This window comes from Kogia breviceps, chromosome 9, assembly GCF_026419965.1.
Source record: "Kogia breviceps isolate mKogBre1 chromosome 9, mKogBre1 haplotype 1, whole genome shotgun sequence".
Classification (NCBI taxonomy): domain Eukaryota; kingdom Metazoa; phylum Chordata; class Mammalia; order Artiodactyla; family Physeteridae; genus Kogia; species Kogia breviceps.
The window spans coordinates 83,075,822-83,098,775 of record NC_081318.1 but is presented as its reverse complement, the minus strand read 5'-3'; the positions used below and the strand labels follow the sequence as shown (position 1 = coordinate 83,098,775).

Genomic DNA, 22,954 nt, shown 5'->3' with positions numbered 1-22,954 from the left:
GTTGGAGGCAGGGTCTAATGGAAATGCTAAACAATTAGGCATGTATTCTCTGTTGAACGGCCAGTCACAAAAGTTTTAAGCCAAATGCAAAATAATTTAATCTAGAACTTTAACAGCTCGCCCTAGCTGCTGTTTAGTAATTGGATGTAAGGCGAGCAAAATTCAAAGGATGGAAAATAATTAGGAGGCTATTGCAGTAACCCAGCTGAACAGAAAAAGTGGCTTTGTTATTCATGGAGATGGTCTGAAAAGAGGAGTTCAAAACCTATTTTGGGGAAAGAATGACTAGCTTGTGAAGGTGCACTGGGTCTGCGTTGAGTAAGAAGAGAATTCTGACATGGGCATCCGCGTGGCCGCAGGAGGGACGGGTTCAGGGACACTTGAGGATTAGGGGAGAGAAGCATGCAGCTCAAGTGCGGGTGAGATTTCAGTATGTAAGATACGCAAATGAAGATGTCAAGAAATCATAACGTTGAAAGCAAGAGGCTCAGAAGAAGTCTTGATTACATATAAAAAACACGGAAAGCTTCAGCAGAGAAATTTGGTTGAAAACCATGTAATTACAAGTGAAGCAGAGGAGAGGTCCCTGAGCAAACAAACTGAGGAGTAAGATCCCTGGAGGCAGGAAGGAAGTCAGGAGACTGGACTGTCTTAGATGATGAGAGGAAAACAGTCTCAAGAAGAACACAGTGCGGGACAGAGACAGGAAAGATGAGGACTTAAAAGCACTCACTGCACTCATCCCCATTACACAGGCAGCGTCTGGAGGTTGGTGGGGGGCGGGTGGAACATAATGCAGTGCCCTGAACAGCAATGGGAGGGGGTAGCCCGTGCAGAGGCAAGTCTTCAGAGCACCTCAGCTCGGAGGCAGAGAAGGAACACCCTGAAGGGGTGGACTGGGGTCGAGGAGAGGCTTCTTTAAAGTGAAGGGTCACTAGAGCAAGAGAGGATTTATCTTGAAGACAGAAGGAAGAAAACAGTGCAGGCAACAGAACAGAGGTGAAAAACGAAGCTCTTGTGAAGATGGGGAAAGGTGGGCTACGGATGCTCCTAGAGGAACAAGCCTGTAAGAAACCATGTATCCACTTCATCGTACTGGGAAAGGAGCGAGGGCTGAGTCCCGCCGCTGGGTGTACAGAGACTTGGTGTGGGGAAACGATATTATTGTCTGTGGCTTTTGTCTCCAGTAGACCATGAAGCAAGGTCATCAGGATAAAGTAAAACAGGAGGTGGAAGGTTTGGAGAGAGTACAGATAAAACAGGAAGTAAAATGTCTTGCCAAGATAAATATTGAGTTCTTTCTCACTTTTACTTGGAACACTACTTTTGGGTACATCGTATATATGAGAACAAAGCTCCAATATACTTGTTTTCAATAAAGTCAAACACTGAAAAGTCAGTATCCTCAGATCCAAATCCCACTTTCCCCCCCGTTAGTTGATAATCTGACACAATCTTATGCTACACATCCCGTTTTGAAAGCAAAAGAATATGAGAATTCCCGTGTTAGAAAGTAAAAAAATAAAAATAAAAAATAGATTGCCAATACATTAACGGTAAAACATCTGACCTTAAAGAATCATTAGACATGATTACAGGAAATGTTATTATGTGATTTAGTTAAATCATGAAACGATAAAATTACAAGTTATGCAGAAAATGAACACTGAATAATGTATCGCCCCGAGTCTTTCAGTTGGCCTTAACCTGCTTTTAACACAGAAGAGTGAAGCATCTCATTGAGTCACTTTAACACAAACTGATTAAATGTAAATTCAATTCATTAAATACAAATTCAGCAGTTTATAACAAAAATACTACAATTATACTCATAACAAAAGTCATAAATAACGCAGAGAAAGGAATAACTTACAAAGTATAAGTCCCTATGGCAAATCTTATTCTCCAAGAAAGGAATGAGAAGTGTGAAAAGTTCTGACTTAGGTAAGTATATATTTCACAGACATCTTAGACTCACTTGCTTTTAGAATAGAAAAAAAAAAAAAAAAAAAAAAGGACAGATTTACTTTCACAAACTGAAATTACAGTCTTTGGTGACATGTGTCCAGACTGTAATTTATAAACCACATACTTAATACATTAACCACCACTTAGGGCAAAAGTCTAATAATACAGTATTATAAAGCTTTGAAATACTACATGGTGACTGAAAATAGACTTAAGGAGTCCTGCTTTGGTAATCTCTTAAGAAAATACTTCTTTTAAATATGTATACTTAACTAATCCTACAGAGCCCCAAATCCAAACTAACATCATGCTCATTCCTTTCCCAGTCCCAGAAAATTCAACCAAGTAGGTCCCTTATCAGAAATGCTGAGAAAAATCTCTGCTAGCGCACTGAGACAGGAAGGTGTGTGGGTTAACGTGAGCATCTGGGGTAGCAATGAGGAGGGATTTCTATCTCTGCCCCAGCATTTGAACATTCTTTTGTTTTCCTCTTCCACATACCCTGCCTGCTCCTTCCACCTACAACACTTGTCCCACTTACCTCAACATTCTTTCCTTCTAAAAGGCTTTCATGATCGTCCCTGACTAGGTCAAATCACCCCATTAAAAGTTTCATAGGTCTAGATATATCTTTTTTATGGAATACATCACAGTCATAATTCTATATTTCTTTGTATGATATCTTTATAGACTCTGACTGGATTAAAAGCCATGGCCAAAAAAGAAAATAGCCATCCCACCACTGTACTTGACATATTATTAGGTATCCATATAATTGGTGTACAATAAACATAAAAAATAAATATTTACTGAATGAATGTATGGAGTTTAAGAAAATTAGAAGACAGTGCACAAATACTAATCAATAATTTAGCTAAAGGCTTCTAAATATAGAACCTGTACTTTAGTTCTACAATATCTTGTTAAATTAATACATTTATAAATATAAATACTCTGTCCAAAAAGACACTATTAAAATATCCAAATGAAGATGTATGCAGAACACCTAGCATGGAGCCCGGCACACAGTAAAGTTAAATCAACTGCAACTCTATTGTTTTAAAAATTATTTTAGTAAAAACATTAGTATACTTCATAAGAAATAAGAATAGATTCCTATATTCATGAGAAAGATTCATATAAACAATATCAGCTTTAGTGACCCTTAAATAAAGTTCACTACTGGGATGGTACAAGTGGCCCTCAAAAATTAGTTTAGTTCTTGAAACAGTCTCTGGGAATAACCATGAACAGTAAATTTCAATGCTTCCAATGAACCTTCCTGTTAAATATCGCAATCAAGTACACATATCAAATTAAAAGATAATTTAAGATCCAAACAAATTGTTAATTTCCCAAATGAAATAACTTAAACTCTTGATTTTGTGAAGGTAAGGTCTATTTTTTGTTCTGATGTCCTGTGCTGAATAAGAAATCATCCACAAAATATTTCTGAGAGAGGAGGCTCTGCTGTTCATTGGATTAACCTGGGATACAAATGATGAAATGCTGACATTGCCTTGATATACACAAGTCAAAGAGGCATCAAGTTCCTGAAAAGCAACCTTGTCTAGAAATGGCACCTATAATACACCTTCATGGAGTACCAAGGCTCCCAGTGAAGAGGCTGGTGGGCTCAAGTAGTTTTCCCCTAGACTGTTGAAGAATTAAAGGCAAAATAAATCCAAAAGTGATATTCTTCCACTTGGAACTGCAGAGAAAAAGTGGCCCAGTTAGTCTTTGTCTGACCACTCAGTATGTCCTTAATTTCCACCCCCTCACCTCAGCCATGTATTTCAAACTCTTTTTTATTTTGCCATGAAAAAGAAACACAGTGTAAAATTATGGGCTCCTGCTATGTAGATGATCAGCAAAAAACAACTCAAATTCAGACTGGCCTGCTTTGGAACATGGGTATTTTTTTAAATTATAAAATATAAGTAAACTACATAATTAACTACTTTAAATAATTTATATAACAAATTTATATTATATAAAGTAATTTAAATGGATTATCTAAGTTAAATAAACTGCAAACAATTTTGCATATCAGGCAGTAGTTACAAATTGTGGTTTCAGAAGCGATCTACATTTTGGACACCAGATGGCAATGAAGGAATATAAAAGGAAAGTGAACAGAGGCTGTGATCTTAAAAATCTTGGTTGTTTTATTCCTACTAAAATACTTGTTATTTATTTTGATTTTCCCACTTTTCATAGGAAACTAGGAAATATTATAAAGAAACAAAATGGTTATTCTAAAATCCAGAGAAAATAGCTTATAGCATTTACCCACATGCATATGTACATATTCCTAGTTAAGAATGATTTTAAGGTTTTTATCTATTGCCAAATTACTTTCCAGATATATTGTACCAATTTAAATATGTGAGTCTCACTTCACTCTCAGACACACAACATTTTTATTTGCTAAACTGTAATTTAAAATAATATTTCAATATTCAATAATTACTTGAATTCCTCAGTGGTTAATGAAGTGAAAGTTTTTCTCACATATTAATTGTCATAAACCTGTGAATTGTAAATCCTATTTTTTCCAGTTTGTTGCTTATCTTCTAATTTAAACTTTTGAGCCTGTTCTTTATGATTTCTTAAAATATTTTTATGCTTAGAAAACCATCTATTATTCAGGTAAATAAACATCTACAGTTTCTACTAATGTTTGATGGTTTTGTTTGCTTATTTTACATTTTGGTGTTTAGTCATGGTGGAAATTATTTTCCCCAATAGTATGAAGGGACAATTAGATTAAGCAATTTTTTTTCAAATAGCCAATTTTCCCTTTTATTGAGTAATTATTGGTTCCTGATCCACTGTGTATAATAAATTAAGATTATGGATACATTTCCTTTACTATTTGGATACATATTCCTTTACTGTTCCCATTATTTCACCAGCTTCTTACTTTTTAATATTAATAATAAAAATATTGGCTAACATGTACTGAAAATCACAGCTATGCCAACCTAAGAACATCACATGTATTAATTCACGTAACCTTGACCAAGCTTAAAGTCTTAGCTGTAATATGGTTTCCATTATGCAGTTGAGAAAATGAGGCTTAGAGTGTCAAGGAAAGTGCTCAGAATCACTCAACGACCAAGGTCAGGACTCTACTTCAAACCCAAACCCCTGAAACTCTTCTCCATGGTGTTTAATCACTTTTAATTTATGCCAGAAGAATAAACTGCCATACTCTGTCACGCTACTTTTTCCACCACTATTTTCCTACTGAACTTCAGAACTATCTTTTGTCAAATTAAAACCACATTTACCAATAATTTTGGGACAAACTTGTATCTTCACATGAGTCAGCTTTTCATTCCAGGAAGAATTATTCATCAATTCCACATTTATTACTGTTCCTCCATTTCAACTCTTATACATACATCTCATATACTCTTTTCTCTTTCTTAAACTTCAAGTCCTAATGAGATCAATCAAGATGGCAGAGTAGGAGGATGTGAAGCTTACCTCCCCCCACAAACACATCAAAAATACATCGACATGTAGAACAATTCTCACAGAAAACTAACCGGAAACTGTCATCAGGACTCCTGTACAACCAAGGCTGTAAGAAAGATACATATGTAATTGGGTAGGAAGGGAAGAAAAGCGATTGGGTCAGGACCTGTGCCCCTGGGAGGGGACTCAAAGGGAAAGTGAGATTACACAAACAGAGACCCTCCCTGGGGAGTGTGTGGTGTGAGCCAAAGATGGGGTAGCGCAGTACTGATGTCCTGCACGGGGGAGATGAGACCCTTTGGCTGGTGGGAGGACCTCTGCAATGAACAGGCGGGCTGCGGGAAGCCTGGACGTCACTTGTGAGGGGTGCATGCATGCGCTGGCTTGCTCCCAAATCAGGGTGAAGAGAAGACTACTCTAGCGGCTGCTGGTGGCCCATGACCACCTTGCTGCCTGGCTCAGCCCGACCTGAGAGAACGCCCTGGTCCCGCTCGTTCCATGTCCCAGTGCGGCACTGGTTCTGGGGTGGCCGCAACTGGGAAGAAGATTCAACACAGGGACACAGAGGCAACCCCATCCCAGGGCAGAGCCTGGGTGGACTGACAGTGGCCATTGTTGGCACTTACTCAAGCAGCGCCTCAGAAGAAGCCCAGATTTCTGATGGCAGCTGCTCCATCACAGCTCATGCCCCAATATAGGCTGAGAGTCCATATGGGCCCTGCCTGCCCTGTGGTGTGGCTCCACCAGAGAGCGGGGGCAGCAGAGTCTTAGGGCTGTGATCAGCTGTGAGGGACAAAAGGCACTGGCACCCAAGGCTGTGTCTGAGCAGAGCAAGGGAAGCAACTGCGGGCACCTGAAGGAGCAGCTCATCTGAGACAGCTCAGATGCCTGTCTGTGGACAACATGAGCCAAGAGCTCACATGGGCCCCACTGGCTTCAGCACTCCCCCCACTCTGGGGCAAGGATCCCATTTTGGGGGAAAGGGGAAAACACAAACTTCAAGAGAACAGAACCAACTCAGGCCTGACCATCAAGGCTTTTGCTCCAGCAACTTGGGATCAGACCCCACCCACAACAGGGCAGTGATGGCCAGTGAGCAGAGGGGAAGTCTTGCCTCACACCCAGCTTTAGCTTTAGCCCCTCTGTGTGCAGTCCCACCCCCTACCAGGGTGCCAGATGCCAGCACATCCTGAAGAAAGATGTTAACTTGCATCCACGCCAAATCCAGCTCTCCCACCAAAGGCACTGGGCACATGCAGTCTGTACAGGGACACTCTCACATAAGCACACACATTTAAAACTGCAATAGGTAACTGCTTCGCCTAAATTCATAGAGGCAGAGAAATTTAAGCAAAATTAAAAGGCAGAGGAACTGCTCTCAATTAGAAGAGCAAAAGAAAATCCCTGAGAAAAAAAGCTAATGAAACAGGAATAATTTACCAGATAAAGAATTCAAAGCATTGGTAATAAAAATGTTGATTGAATTAGGGGAAAGCATAGATGAACACAGTGAAAACTTTAACAGAGAACTAGAAAATACTACAAAGACCCAATCAAAAATAAAGAATTCAGTAACTGGAGGAAACAAAACAAAAAAATCCCAACACACTGTAAGGAATGAGTAGCAGACCAAGTGATACAGAAGAATGCATAAGTGATCTGGAAGACAGAATAATGGAAATCTCCCAAACAGAACAGCAAAAAGAAAAACAAATTTAAAAACATGAAAACATTTTAAGAGATCGCTGGAACAACAAGTATACCAACATTCGCATTATAGGGGTCCCAGAAGGAGAAGAGAGAGAAAAGGGTATTTAAAATGTATTTGAGGAAACTACAGCTGACAACTACCCAAAACTGAAGAAAGAAACAGATATCCAGAAGCACAGAGAGTCCCAAACAAGACGAACCCAAACAGACCCACACCAAGACACATCATAATAAAAAGGGCAAAAGTTAAAAAGTGAGAATTCTAAAGGCAATGAGAGAAAAACAGAGAGTCATACAAGGGAATCCACATAAGGCTATCACCAGATTTCTCTGCAGAAACTCTGCAGGTCGAAAGAGAGTGGCATGATATATTAAAAGTCCTTAAAGGGAAAAACCTGCAACCTAGGATACTTTACACAACAAGATTATAATTTAGAATAGAAGAAGAAATAAAGAACTTCGCAGACAAGCAAAAACTAAGAGTCCATCAATACTAAACATACCCTAAAAGAAATGTTACAAGGTCTTCTCTAAGTGAAAAAGAAGTAAGAATCTATATGAAAGGGGAAATCCCACCATGAAATGCAAATGTATTGCACATATTGAGGATCAACCACTTAAATACGCCAGTATGAAGATTAAAAGACAAAACACTGTAAAAGAACCATAACTACAGTAAACAAGGGATACACATGAAGATGCAAAATATGACATCAAAAACACAGTATGTGGGCGAGGGGAGTAAAACGTAGATCTTTTAGAACGTGTTTGAACTTAAATGACTATCAATTTCAAACAACTAGATACAGTTATAGGTCAACATGTATGAACCCCATAATAACCATAAATCAAAAACCAACAATAGACGTAGAAGAAAAAAAAGGAACACAAGCATACTACTAAAGAAAATCATCAAACCACAAGGGAAGAAACAAAAAGAAAAAGAAATGAACAAGAAGAATTATAAAAAACACCAGACAAAGTAATAAAACAGCAATAAGTACATACCTACCAATAATTACTTTAAATGTACATTTAATCCAACAATGCATAAAAAACATCATACACCATGATCAAGTTGGATTTATTCCATGGTACAAGGATGGCTCAACATATGGAAATCAATCAATTTATAGACCACATTAACAAAATGAAAGACAAAAACCACATGACCATCTCAATAGATGCAGGAAAAGCAGTTGAGAAAATTCATCATCCATTCATGATATAAACTCTCATCAAAGTAGGTACAGAGGGAAAATATCTCAACATAATAAAGGCCATTTATGACAAATTCACAGTCAGTATAATATTCAATGGTGGGAATGTAAATTTGTGTAGCCACTATGGAAAACAGTATGGAGGTTCCTAAAACACTAAAAATAGAACTACTATATGATTCAGTAATTCCACTCCTGGGTATATATCCAGAAAAACCAAAAACACTAATTCTAACTGATACATGTACCTCAATGTTCATAGTAGCACTGTTTATCATAGCCAAGAGACAGAAGCAACCCAAGTGTCAATAAATAGACAAATATATAAAGAAGATGTGGTATATATTTACAATGGAATATTACTCAGCCATAAAACAATGAAAATATGCCATTTGCAGCAATGTGGATGAACCTAGAGAATATTATGCAGAGTGATGTAAGTCAGAGAAAGACATATAGCGTACGATATCACTTATATGTGGAATCTAAGAAAGAAAACAAATGAATGTAAAGAGGAAAACAGAAATAGACTCACAGATACAGAAAATAAACTAATGGTTACCAGTAGGAAAAGGGAAGGAGAAGGGACAAGATAGAGGTATGGGATTAAGAGGTACATACTACTGTGTCTAAAATAGATAAGCAAGAGGGATATATTGTACAGCACAGGGAATTATAGCCATTATCTTGTAATAACTTCTAATGGAGTATAATCTGTAAAAATACTGAATCACTATGCTGTATACCCAAAACTGGTAAAATATTTTAAATATTTTACTTGAATAAAAATAAATAAATAAAATAAAATAAAATGCAGGTCCTAAATATATTAGTAAAAGTACTGCTAGGTAATTCATGGCTTTTGCTAATATTGTGAATGTGATTTTAATTTCTATTATTAATCCTTGTTCAGAGAAAACCAGACATGTGGTCACCCTCCCATGGTTAGAGGTGCCACAAGTATCTTTGCTAATAGCACTCTGGAACTTGACCACTCCTATCCTCAAATTGATGTTGCTGTCCCCTAACATTGGCTGCTGGCTTACAGTTTCCTTGGCCTATAGAAAAAAAATTTTAATAAAGAATTAAATTTTAAATTAAATTAAATTTAAATTAAATTAAAATTAAATTAAATTAAATTAAATTTTTTAATTCAGTTTAGGAAAACCAGGTCTAGTCCAGGCCCTGCCTGTAAAAAGCACCCACAGCCATGGCTGATTCAATTATCTCCTCTGAGCTTCAGGTTTTTCTTTCTGAAATAACAGCCTTTGCTAGATCACTTGGAAAGCCCCTCAAATTCTAAAATCATATTTATATCTGATAATTTTAACTATGATGTAAAAATTACATAAATGCATAGGAATAACAAATTCTGTATATACCAAAAGAAAATGGCATCAATAAAAAGTGAAAATATTGAGAACATTATTAAGACACAATTTATGTTTGCCTCTAATTATAAATCATGGCCCATCAAAACTTCTGATAAATGTTGTCATTTTTTAACAAACATTCCCATTAACTTGAATCATGATGTGCTCAAAATTCAGTCTGTTGACTTTTGTCAAAAACTTGAAAGAATTTCTGGGTAAGTCCCAAATATCTTTTTTAATATATTCTATTTACATGTCGGTACAGAAAACTTTTAAACCTCTCTAATTATAGGCATTTATAAGAATTTCAAGCAATTGAGAGTGTGCTACTCTTTTGCTTCAGAGTTAACTTGTATTTAGCTTCCTTGCTTATAACAACTTGATATTTATATTTTCTCAACCATCTTTTAATCAACCAGTGTGGAATTCTGATTCCAAAGCACTCATCCAACTAGAAATATGGGCAGCTTTCTCTCCATCATTCTCAAGATATAATAATTGTATCAGTATTATTCCTAATATAAGTATTTTTCTCATAGCCCTGTGGAAATTTGCGTGCTAGCTCCCAAAGATGAAGCTTTACTGAAATGACCAAATGATCACATACTCTATGATCACTTCCTCTTCACCCACACACTGATGCAGAGCTGACCAATACATTTAATATTTTCATGGTACATGAAGCTGAGTACTTGGAACATCTTCCCTAATTGAAAAAAGAACATTTGTGATGATGGCTGGCTTTGCCTAAAGAACACAATGAGCAAGATACACACAACTAATGTGTTTGCAGAGTAGAGATACTGTCATACTGACAATATGAGTGAGAATGACTCTGGTCACTTAAAACACAAAGATATTTTACCACTGACTGAAATTTGTTATAAAATGACATCTATATAGCACTCTCCCCGCCGCCCCAGCAAACTTTACTGTTGTCTTATTTTAAGAAACGGCTACGACCACCCCAACCTTCAGCAATCACCACCCTGATCAGTCAATGATCAGCATCAAGACAAGATCCTCCATCAGCAAAAAGATTAAGACTCAGTAAAGAGGGCTTCCCTGGTGGCGCAGTGGTTGAGAATCTGCCTGCCGATGCAGGGGACCAGGGTTCGAGCCCTGGTCTGGGAAGATCCCACATGCCGCGAAGCAACCAAGCCCGAGCGCCACAACTACTGAGCCTGTGCTCTAGAGCCCGTGAGCCACAACTACTGAGCCCACGTGCTGCAACTACTGAAGCCCACGCACCTAGAGCCCGTGCTCCACAACAATAGAAGCCACTGCAATGAGAAGCCCGCACACCGCAATGAAGAGTAGCCCCTGCTCTCCACCACTAGAGAAAGCCTGCGTGCAGCAACGAAGAGCCAACACAGACAAAAATAAATAAAATAAATACATTTATTTTAAAAAAAAGACTCAGTGAAGGCCTGGATGATGATTAGCATTTTTAGCAATAAAGTATTTTTAAATTAAGATATGTACATCATTTTGTAAAGACAATGCTATTGCACTCTTAATAGACCACAATTTAGTGTAAACATAACTTTTATCTGCACTGGGAAACTAAAAAGTTCATGAAACTTGCTTTATTGTGGTGTCTGGAACTAAACCAGTAATATCTCTGAGGTATCCCTGAACTTTGAAAAATTTTACCTGTTAGGTGCAGTTATTCAAATGTGTTTAATGGACGTGAAGTCTTTTCATAGTCCTTCTAGACCAAGCAAATAAATCAATAACTTTTGTACTTTAAAAAACTATAGTTCAATTCAAAATGAAAGTATTCTCTCTGCCTCACCTTAAGAATTACTTTGCTATTTCAAAAACTGCAAATAAAATTAATGTCTAATTATAAAAAACTATCTTGAGTGCATCATGTAATTAACGGAAAAATATTTATCGTACTTGTCAACACCTTCCTATAAACTTTCCTTATACTTTCAAAGCAATTAAGTTATCCTCTGGCAATCTCTCTTTTTAAAAATTAAATAACCTTGATTACTTGCCCTACAAGTAATATAATTACTAAATTTGTCCATTATTTCAGACTCTTTTCTTCACAGTCTGTAATTTTTTATGTCTTTTAAAAGATAATTCTAAGAAGCACCGATTTTTTTTGCCTTAACAAACAGTACTCTTAAAAAACTTGAAATATAGCTGATTTACAATATTGTGTTAACTTCAAGGGTACAATATAGTGATTTAGTTTTTTTTTTTCTTTTCTTAAAGAAACAAGTATATAAGAGAGAGAAAACTCTGGTTCTCTTAATGAACTTAATTCTACTCCTTCTTTCTGCTCTTTTTTAATACCTCCCTCCAAAAAGCAAATGGCTACAAAATAAAATATTCATAAATGTCCATAGAACTAGCAATCGTATGAATTAAAAGGTCTTAAAATCTAAGTCAACGATATGCATAATTAGTTATAACAAGCCCCAGACAGATGCCTGCTGGACTTTGTTAAAAGTACCTCTCTAAGGTACCCTGATTTCCTCATTGCTTAATAATCACTTGGGAGACTTGCTAAATGCAGATTCTGGCTCTTCAGGTCTGGGGTAGAGCTTGAGATTCTGCATTTCTAACCAGCTGCCAGGCGCTGCTCAGGCTGCTTGGCCACAGACCTCACCTTAAGAAGGAAGGGCATAAACTACAATATTCTTGTTTGTTGACATAAATGAGATATGAATCAACATAAAGTTTTCCTGAAATCCAGATGGATGACTATTTGATAAGACATGAAATGAAATTACTCTTCTAGAATTCATATGTCACAAAACTGTACTGGTGTGCCAAATATCTTTTATTTTACTTGAATTCTGGCAAAAGGGCCTGTTTTGCAAGGGTGGAGAAATCACTTTTAAATTTAAATTGTGCCACAACTTACAAATGTGCTCATTATCATATGCAGAGTAGGTAAGTTCCTAAGCTAAGAAAACCATGCCTTTGCCTAGGAACACATTAGGGATATTTTAGAAAGAAAACTGAAATTTAAAGCACATAGGAAAAGGAACAATCCAAATCATGTCTTTCTTGCATATACAGTGCAATTCGATATTTAAACAAAGGCCCACTCTGACATTAGTAGGTGTTAAACTGTCAAGCCAAGAACTGGGAAGTGTCTAAGATTTTATCCTTCTTGCAAGCTAACGAGTAATCCACCTACAGCTTCATAGACACTGGCAGAAAAAATACAAGCCTTGTGCGTCAGAGAGAAAAGGCTGCTTACTACTCATAGCAATACCAATAGCAGTACCAAGAGCCAGACTGCCACCTTTGCTCACACTCACAACTCAATTCCCACAGGAGGATGGGAAGAGGGCTGGAGGTCACCTGCATAGGCAGTAGGTGTGTTTCAGGCAAGGAATCCCAAGATGAGGAAGGCCTTGATCTCATATAGGGGCTGCTGGCAGCTGGGCCATCCTCCTCTCCAGATAGACAATATCTTAATTACTCTGCATTGTAAATCTCTTCTGGGGAAGGAGACATCTCTATCTCTACTTATCCTGGAATGTATATAAATCTGGGCAAACTGACTGTTAATGCTCAGACTTGAAGAAATGTGACACATTCATGAAGAACTGTCTCCTAACAGTTGATAGAAAAGTGTGGGAAGATGACAACAACAACAACAATAATAATAACCAGAAAAATGATTACAATAAATAAGCACTTTTCATGTGTTATTCCATTTGCACTTGATCTTAGCCAAAAGGCCGAGAAGCGATGTGTGTTATTCCATTTGGTGCTCAATAACTTAAAGGCAAGTTAAATATGGTTCTGTCTATTTCAAAGAGGACAAAACAGATCTGTAAGCCTTAAGTAACTTGTATAAGCTCACATAACTAGTAGTTTTGAGGCAGGAGGCAGATGGGCACCCCCCGCATGGCCAGCAATTGGAGATTCATTCCCTGTCGACCGATACTCCAAGATGAGAATAGCAGGACAATTGAGAGAGAAGGCTGTGCGCTGCCCAAATAGAAGGTGACAGACCATGTATTTCCGTTCTCGAAGTCAAGGAGACCCTCCCAACTAGAAAGCTTCTTGGAGGTCAAAAAGGGAGGGGGCGCCACCCCATAGTAGGTGATGTCAACTACCCATAAGCCTCTTCACTAGAATCCATCTTGGCTCAGAGATGCACAGGCACACGTGGCAGGATCCTGAGATACACCAAATAAGGACTGAGAACTAGGCAAATCAAATGACTGGCCAAAAGAAACCTGGAAGAAATACCCCAAAGAGTGATTCAAGCTACCGTGAGGGCGCAACTCTCTCTGAGTCCTCCCATGTGTCTAACCACATGTACTGTACTCCTTTCCCTCCTAATAAATACTTCACTTGTTTCACTACCTTCTATCTTTGTGGGAATTCTTTTCTGCAAAGCTGAAGGGCCAGGGCCTTGTCACTGGCCACTGGTCTAGTGGCTAGGATTTGGTGCTCTCACTGCTGCGACCCGACCTCAATCTCTGCCTGGGAGCTGAAACCCTGCTTCAAGGTGCTGCAGGCCGAGGCCACCTGAGATCAGTTTCAAAGGTTGTGCATTACTCCTATGCAATTCTATGAGTACATCTAAGAGGCAGGATTGTGAGGAGAGTGGGAAGTAGGGCACTTAACCAGAATTTAGCCTGACTAACGTCACCAGATCCTTTCATCACGATCATCCCTTGCCAGCCTCCTGTGTGGCTATGGGTCCTGACTCCTCATTTTGCACTGGCATTTAGAGATTGTCACCTCTAGAATTGTTGTTTAGTGACTACAGTTGGGGCAACAGGTAGAGTTGATTTTTTTTTTCAAAGTTATCTCCTACAACTAACAGCAAAGATATTATAAGGAGTATTTTGATTATTTCTTTCTGATAAATAATCAAAGATAGCATTTTTAAATGACCACAAGTTAGGAAAGCTTCCCGCAAGAAAACTGACTCAAAGATCATTAACGAAATCCTAACATTTGCATCTAATTCTTAAATAAAAATATGTGATTTTACTGAAACGCAAGACCATCTTCTTCAGTTGTTAACTTTTCATATATTGTCCATAGTCAGCATACATTTTCCTCTCATCCTCCACTGGCTTGCAGTGTTTTACTCCTAATACGTCAAACTTCCTCACTTTCATAAACAAATTCCACTCTTTGTGTCAACATTTGAAATTTTGCCTGCAAATCAGAACATGCTGTGATTGAATTGCTGCTCTTATCATCTACCACTTACTTCTATCAAAGTATATAACTGGATTAGTGGGAAAACAGCTACATTATGCCTGCATTTAAGCTTTGCCTAACAGCAGGCTTCCTGTCTGCAACAAAGAACGGCCCTGGAGATTATAGAAACAGTAGGAAATGATCAACATTTGTTCTGACATTCTATGTGTGATTGAAGCATAAAAATTACCGTTCTCAAAAAAATAAAGAAACTTAGATACATAAGCCTAAAAGTGAGAAGCTGCTTGATTTTTCTGTCTGATGGTTCTAGGCAACATTGGGAAAGCGTTCATACACACTGCATCATAACTCTGGATGACAGACATGATCTTAGGTTATGAGGATGAAGAGAAATGCATGAGGGCTCTGTGGGAAGATTACTGTCAGAGTTAATTATAGAATCACTACCAGGTTTCCTCAGTGCCTTATTATTATGCCTCCCTGAAGTTACAAAAGCTAAAAGTTATATTGTTTCTTTCCTAGACTTTCAAGCAGTTTCAGAGAGAAAAATATACAAGCACATCTGCGTGCATACACGCACATATAGCCCAGGAGATTATAACTATATTAGAAGGTTTTTTTTTTTATAGAATCTCTACATGTAGTTAGTACATTTCTATTTAATGAGAAAGGCCTATCTTTTACAGATAAAAATATGATTTTACTTCTCTTTGACCAAAATGTTACATAAGAATTAATTCTTTTAAGTTTTTTAAAATTAATTTTTATTGGAGTATAGTTGTTTTACAATGTTGTGTGAGTTTTAATTCTCTTTAAATGTATCACTTTCAGGTATTTTTTTCCCCAACTAATAAAAATGAAGAATTTCTTTTAAACTATGAAGTTGATGTGGTCGACATTAAATATTATTTAAATGTAAATAACAATCTATGTAGTTTGATAGAAGCAAAAGGACACATGATAAAGGAAGTAAATAAGTTTATAAAAAGAAGACACATCACCTAAGCAAAAACGTATAATCTAGATATAATGTTTAAGGGTTTATTTGCAATTGTAAGAATAATCCAACTCATATATGCTTTTGCAAGCCAAAATATGGCAGATTTCTTAAAACAAGTCCTCCACTGAAACATAAATAACCTTCTTCTTCAAAAATTAATAATAAATTTAGATTTAAAAGAAGCATTTCTCCTTGCTATTATAACCTAATCATATTTTATCTTAGAATTTCTAAGAATTCTAATAGCTTGGAATTTTACTTAAATACATCAGATTATGCACTAAAATTAGTAAACTTACTTTATATTTTCCTTCAGGATCCAACCACATAACTTTGTGGATAAATCTAGACTAATACATGAAAACAGCTGTGCTCCAATCCTGGCTTCTCACTTAGAAAAGTAACTACACTTTATGTTTCTCTATCTATAAAATTTAGGTCAGTAATATTATCTCCCTCACAAGGTTGTTGTGAAGAATAAATGAGTTACTCTGAAAAACACATGGAACAGTTCCTGTCTCATGAGCAGTGTTAAAAAAATTAACTCTAATAATTCACTATAATGTGATTAAATTGAAGATTAATACACAAATTAGATAAATAATGAACACATACCTACTTTAGATCTTGTTCGTATTGATTTTCTGAAGGGTAAATCTATGTCTGGAATAATATGATCAGCTAATATCATTTAGTGACTTTTCAACCATAAAAATGTACTAATGTTTTTTCTCAAATAACAGAATTAAACAAAAATATATAGTCAATAAAAAAAATCAGAGTATAGTTGACAAAAATATCTCCTTATGGTAAATAAGGACCATAAACCACAAAGTAAATTAATGAGCCTCAACTAAATAAGCCAATATACTAGGAACTGAGACCAGTAAAAAATTTCTCTGGGAGTAGAGTGGGATATCACTATGACTTCATCATAGTGTATGATGAGGCATCTTCTGCAATATTCACATTAGAATTTGTATTTTTTAATATCACTCTTCTCCCCTATTGTTGAATACATAACTGAGATATTTTCATAATTTTTAACTCGACACATTGAGATACATTACTTCCATATCAAATGCATTCCCAGTTCTTTCTACAAGCAACATATTCACTTTGCCTATATGCTTTCAGTTCACATAATCAAGTTACATCAAGTGAGGACGCCCCAGCAAGGATTTACAAAGAGCTGTCAAGGCATCAATAAAGTTTATATTAACCTGATTCACAGAAATCACAAGGAAAGACCTTGCAATTTTGTTTCTTAAGAAGTTAGTTAACAATTTTCTTTAAAGAAATACACATTTAACAACCATAATATTTTTAGGAGAAGCAAAGGTCCTTAAAACTTGTCAGGCATTAAGAATCTCAAAGGTGAACAAACGTATGGACACCGAGGGGGGAAAACCCTGGGGGGGCGGGGATGGTGGTGTGCTGAATTGGGCGATTGCGATTGACATGTATACACTGATGTGTATAAAACTGATGACTAATAAGGACCTGCTGTATAAAAGAACAAACAAACAAACAAAAAACAACTAATACTAAACTTTCTTTAGGTTATTTGTATGGAAATATGTTAATATAAATGTTTCAGACATTACATGAAATTTCTAAAAATCTTATATGTTCTGGTATAATGTTATAAGTCATAATTCTAGTTATTACTTTAAAACGTATACCTCAGAAATAACTAAATTTCCTTGTCAATTGCATTATTATGAACTTTCATCAAATCTTTAACCATGGTCATTTTTAAGTCTTTTGTCATTTACAGGCAGTCCTGAGTGTACTCTGATGCTTTTGCAAAAATGTTCCTATATAAGGGTTTCATCTTCACGGAATTCAAAGACAAGACTCTGACAAGTACAGGTTTCTGGTAACTGACTGTACTGCTGAACTGAATGAATAAGCATTTTCAGAACTCTAATGGGAAACTGATGAATTCATAAAAGTGCTAACAAAAGATCAAGATGAAGAAAAAATTAATTACACGGGATTGAGTGAACTGATGAGGATGATTATAATTTTTCTGACTTTCTGTTTGAATAAAAAAAAAAATCCCACAAGGACTCAGAGACAAAAAATATACAAATCAATTTTCACTGCAAAGTAAAGGACCTGTTACAGTGGAGGATTACTGGATAGTATGAGTGTGTTTCATGTTTGGTAATTGCAATCATTGTTGCTTTTGTTGTGGTCATCCGTTTACAATGCTTGGTGTCAGTTTATTTATCTCTTGTAAAAATAAAATACAGTGTGTGTGTGTGTGTGTGTGTGTGTGTGTGTGTGTGTGTGTGTGTGTGTGTGAAAAACAAAAACAAAAAACAGCGAATCTCAAAGGCAATCCCATCTAAGTTTTTTATTGTAATTAGGAAAGAATCATTGATTGCTGCCTAAATGTTGAAAGCATAAAATTCATTCACAGCCATTTCTACTGTTCAGTCAGAAACTGTTTTGAAGCATATTTTTTAATAGCACTGTTCAGTTTCTAACTGAGACAGATGCTACTGGTGCCCCATCCATATTTCCTCACATATCAGCCCAAATTTAACTGTCCAAGATTTCTGGGAGCCTTTTGCTTGTGCACATGGTGGCCTGGGAACGTCCCTTGGGAGCAGTCATTAACTTCAAATACTCCAGCACACTGTCCCCTTGGAAAGAATAATTTCAATTCATGCAATCTACCTTGGTCCACAGAATTGCCCAGAGGATTAAGCTCTACTCACTCACAGTGGTAACTTGTTTGATAACCCTCTGTTGATCAGTTCTCGTCTTTTTTTGGCTTTACTTCTCACATTTCTCTCACTCTTTCTTAGAATTACTTTCCAAATAAGCCATTTGTACTTGAATCCTTATCTGATGAACTATTTCAGAGGAAAGACAACATAAGTTGATACTAGCAGAGGTCTTAGGAAACAGATCATCAGGATGGGATTCCAGAATTAAATCATTCACTAGCCAGGTGGCAATAAAGATTCCTCTGGTAATTGGCTATATATCAGTGATAACTGGAGTAAAGAAAACCCCTCAGAGGCTACAGCATCATAACTGCTAAGATTTTTACCTGTAGTGACTGGAACACAATACAGAATAAAGGGCAGGCACCTAGCATTTGAGAAATATGGTGACAAGAGTAATTATAGGGGCTTGGAGTTGGTTGGTTGTGAAATTCAATGAAAAAAGTGACAACCTCAGATCAGCCAACTACCAACTAGGGGCAAAGTGTGAAAGCCAGAAGATATACAGGAGTCAGTAAAGAGATTCTAATTTTTTGATGTGAGAAGGACAATGTGTCCTAGAAACAGACTCAGAATTTGCTTTTGAAAGTCACATAACTATAAAGGAGGCCGAATCCACACCCATGGCAGGTTTCTATGCAAAAGTCAGGGCACTGATAGGCAAAGAATGGGATCTTAAGAGTAGAATGGGGACATGAGTAGATGCTATGGAGAACAATGAACTTCCAGATTCCCCTATACCCTCTAGGTACACAGAAGTAATCTCTTCCTCTTAAAAGGTGGTAGCTTCTCCCATTCCTAGAGACCATAAAAGATGATAAGATCTGATCTCATCTCCCCTCATGGTTCTAGGCAACAAATAGACCAGGTCTCAACGTGGCCTACCTGGTAAAATAGTCTCTGTTCCAGGAAAACAGAAAAAGAGAATATTCAACAAAAGAGATGCAAGATCTGTCTAATATGAACAGCAGATACTGGGAGAACATGCCAGGGGATGGATGTTGATGGATCTTGAGGCAAAAAACACCTGGTCATCAACTTGGTGTAAGGGAGCAAGTAGCCTGAGATAAGACAACACCACTCCTGCATAGGGGCAAATGGCTTAGCTGGTTGGCCAATGCCCTTGAAGAAGCAAGAATGGAAGACCTTCCCCAGACAGAGTTCTGGAGAGGAAGCATGAGGATGGACCTATGGGAGTATGAAATGTGCAGATCTCTGTATCACATCAATCACCACTAGAGAACATTCATACAGAGGAGGTACTGAACAACTGAGTGGAGAAGAGGATTTGTCCATTGTATGCAGCAACTGCCCATAAATGCAGCAGCCAGGTAGCAGAGAAAGAGGGGATATATGTGGGCCTAAAAACATGGGCTCTTTCTCACCAAGTGGGATATAGCTATCGCCATTAGTGAATTGCTAAACCATTGGAAACTGTCCAATGCTGAGTCTTTAATACAGTATCACTCTTCAAAAAGACATTCAACAACTTGATTTCAAACAGATTGTATTCGATTTTATCCCTCTGGAATGGGGTGGCGTCAATTTTGCTTTTCTTGCTATTGATACATGTTTCAGTTAAGAGTTCCCATTTCCTGTTTGCAATGCCTCATGCAGTATCATTAATCCTCTGGATTCACACAGTCTGATTTATCATCATGGAACCCTACATAATATCTCCTCAAATCAAGCAATCTATTTTATGGTGAAGGAGGTCCAACAACAAACAAATGACCACAGGATCCACTGGGTCTACCATATACTGCATCACTTAGAAACAGGCAGCCTGATAAAACACTGGGATAGTCTCTTAAGTGTGCAACTAAAGCTCCAGCTTGCAGATGACAGTCTTTGAGTAGGTATGCTGTCCTTCAAGATGCAGTATGTTCTTTGAATCACGGTGCTAAGTCCACTGATGCGCTGGCATCAGACTGTATCCACTCGTAAAAAACAATGTTACATTTTCAGGAAGTTTTAAATGATAAAGGGATCAATCCAAAAAGAGAATATAATACTTGCAAATATCTATGCATGCAATATAAAGCACCTAAACACGTAAAGCAAATATTAACAGACATAAAAGGAGACACTGACAGTAGTACAATAATAGTAGGGGACTTTAATGCCCCACTTTTATTAATGATTAGATCATCCAGAAAGAAAATCAATAAGGAAACATTGGTTTTAAATGACATGTTAGATGCCATCTTTAAGGATCATTAACTGGATACAGTGGACATACTGGACAGGTTTCTAACTACCATCACCTGCAACTTTTTGTTACATTTCTCTCTCTTATGGTCAGAGTCTATTCTGCCCACACATATGGAAGGCTGGTACTTAAAGCCACAGCTCACTTGGCTTTGAGGCAGAATAACTTTAGAAGTTCATATTCTATATAGCAATTTATTGATACATGTTTATTATATTATATATAATATATATAATAAATATATTTATTTATTATAGTCTATACAGCTTCTAGGATGCCTCAATAGGATTAAATCCCTTTAAATTAAATTATGTTCTTTTAATTGGCATTCTTCCTTCCTTCCCTTGCCTAATTTCCTTTAATTGGTTGTGTTTCCTGGGATCCTGTCCCAAAGAAACCATTTACACTTGAATCCATGAGTAAGAATCAGGAGGAAGCCAGATTAAGACATTAACCATATTTAATGTCTGCTGGTTTTATCTAAATTTCATTAGATATGCCAAATCTGTACTGAATTTAATGTTTTTACAACTTTCTCTTTTGCTCTGCCAAAGACAATATTTTGTTAGCAACCTTTCCAATGCCTTTGTAATAAACAATATTTTTATGTACAAATTAAACTAAATGGTTATCTTTTTTGATCATTTTATTTGAGAGACCAAGCATTACATTTTACTTATTCTCATTTTGTTGAATAAGTCGTGAGCTAACACACAGGGTCAGATTATAAAATCAGACTGACATGAATCAGAGTTCTTAAGCACTATCAAATTTTACTAATAATATCAAGGATGCAGACAAGCTAAAGGACTGCTAAACGTTCAGATAAAGCATAGAAAGATCTGGGTATGGAGGGCAGTTCCCCAGATGTTATGAGCTGAACTGTGTCCCCCTCAAATTCCTACGCTGAAGTCCCAACCCCTGGTACCTCCAAATGTAACAGTAATCATAGATAAGTTCTTGAAAGAGGTGATTAAGTTAAAAATGAGGCCATTAGGGTAAGCGTATAATCCACTATGACTTGTGTCCTTATAAGAAGAGGAAGAGACACTCGTCTGCACAGACGGATGACCATATGAAGTGGTAGCAAGAGGGCAGCCATCTGCAAGCCAAGAAAAGAGGCCTCAGGAGAAACTGACCCTGCCGGCACCTTGATCTTGGACTTCCAGCCTCCAGAACTGTGACAGAAGAGTTTCTGTAGTTTAAGCTACCCAGTCTGTGTTATTCTGTTACAGCAGCCTCAGAAAACTAATAGACCAGGTCTTTCATTACTGTATTGGAGACACTCCTCTGGGCCCAGAAGAAAGAGGTCTCAAAAAGAGCTTTGCAGGGTTCCTTGTGTAGTGGGAGTATTTAAACTATGAAATATCTCCAGTTTATTAGCCAGAGAGTTATAATACCTACTAGATAGTTTTAAAGGAATCTTGCTTCATTGACCTTGGGTTCTATTTATGACAGTTACCCTTAGCTAGGGATATCCTGCTAAAAGCATTTTTGGAGTAATTCCTCTTACTCTTAGTAAATATGATTTATCTAGTTACTTGAGGCTCTGGTTGACAAGAGACTATATTCAGTTCCTCTGCCTACTTTTTTCCAGGGGGTACCCTTCCAATGAAGGGAGTAAATTGACTGTAGGCCAGCTGCTTTAACTTTCTCCCATGTGGTTTTAGAGGTATATCCATTCTCCTATGTTCAATACAAAATGATCTCACCACAAATACTTCTTCCCTCACGTGCAGCTCTATGAATATAACCACTTCAAATGTGAAATTATATCAACCAGTACACGGCCTTGAAATTTTCTGCCAAAATTCTATGAATTAAAGTGAGATACAGTAACATACATTTTGTCCTGTTTTATTTGCTTCAGAGTTCAATGCTCTCTAGCTATGAGGAGGAAGGTCTAAAATGGTTCCTGGAAACAAGAATTTTAAGAAAGCACATTCAAATATCTATTGGTTCTCATGTTAATAAAAAAAAAAAACTTTAAAAACATAATACATGGGCTTCCCTGGTGGCGCAGTGGTTGAGAGTCCGCCTGACGATGCAGGGGATACGGGTTCGTGCCCCGGTCTGGGAAG

The 22,954-nt window shown here is 37.1% G+C and overlaps 1 protein-coding gene across 13 annotated transcripts in view; it reads right to left on the bottom strand.

Annotated features, from left to right (window-relative positions):
- Positions 1–22,954, bottom strand: part of CACNA2D1 (calcium voltage-gated channel auxiliary subunit alpha2delta 1) — a 505,873-nt gene that overhangs the window by 93,572 nt on the left and 389,347 nt on the right. The gene's annotated exons all lie outside the window — the stretch shown is intronic.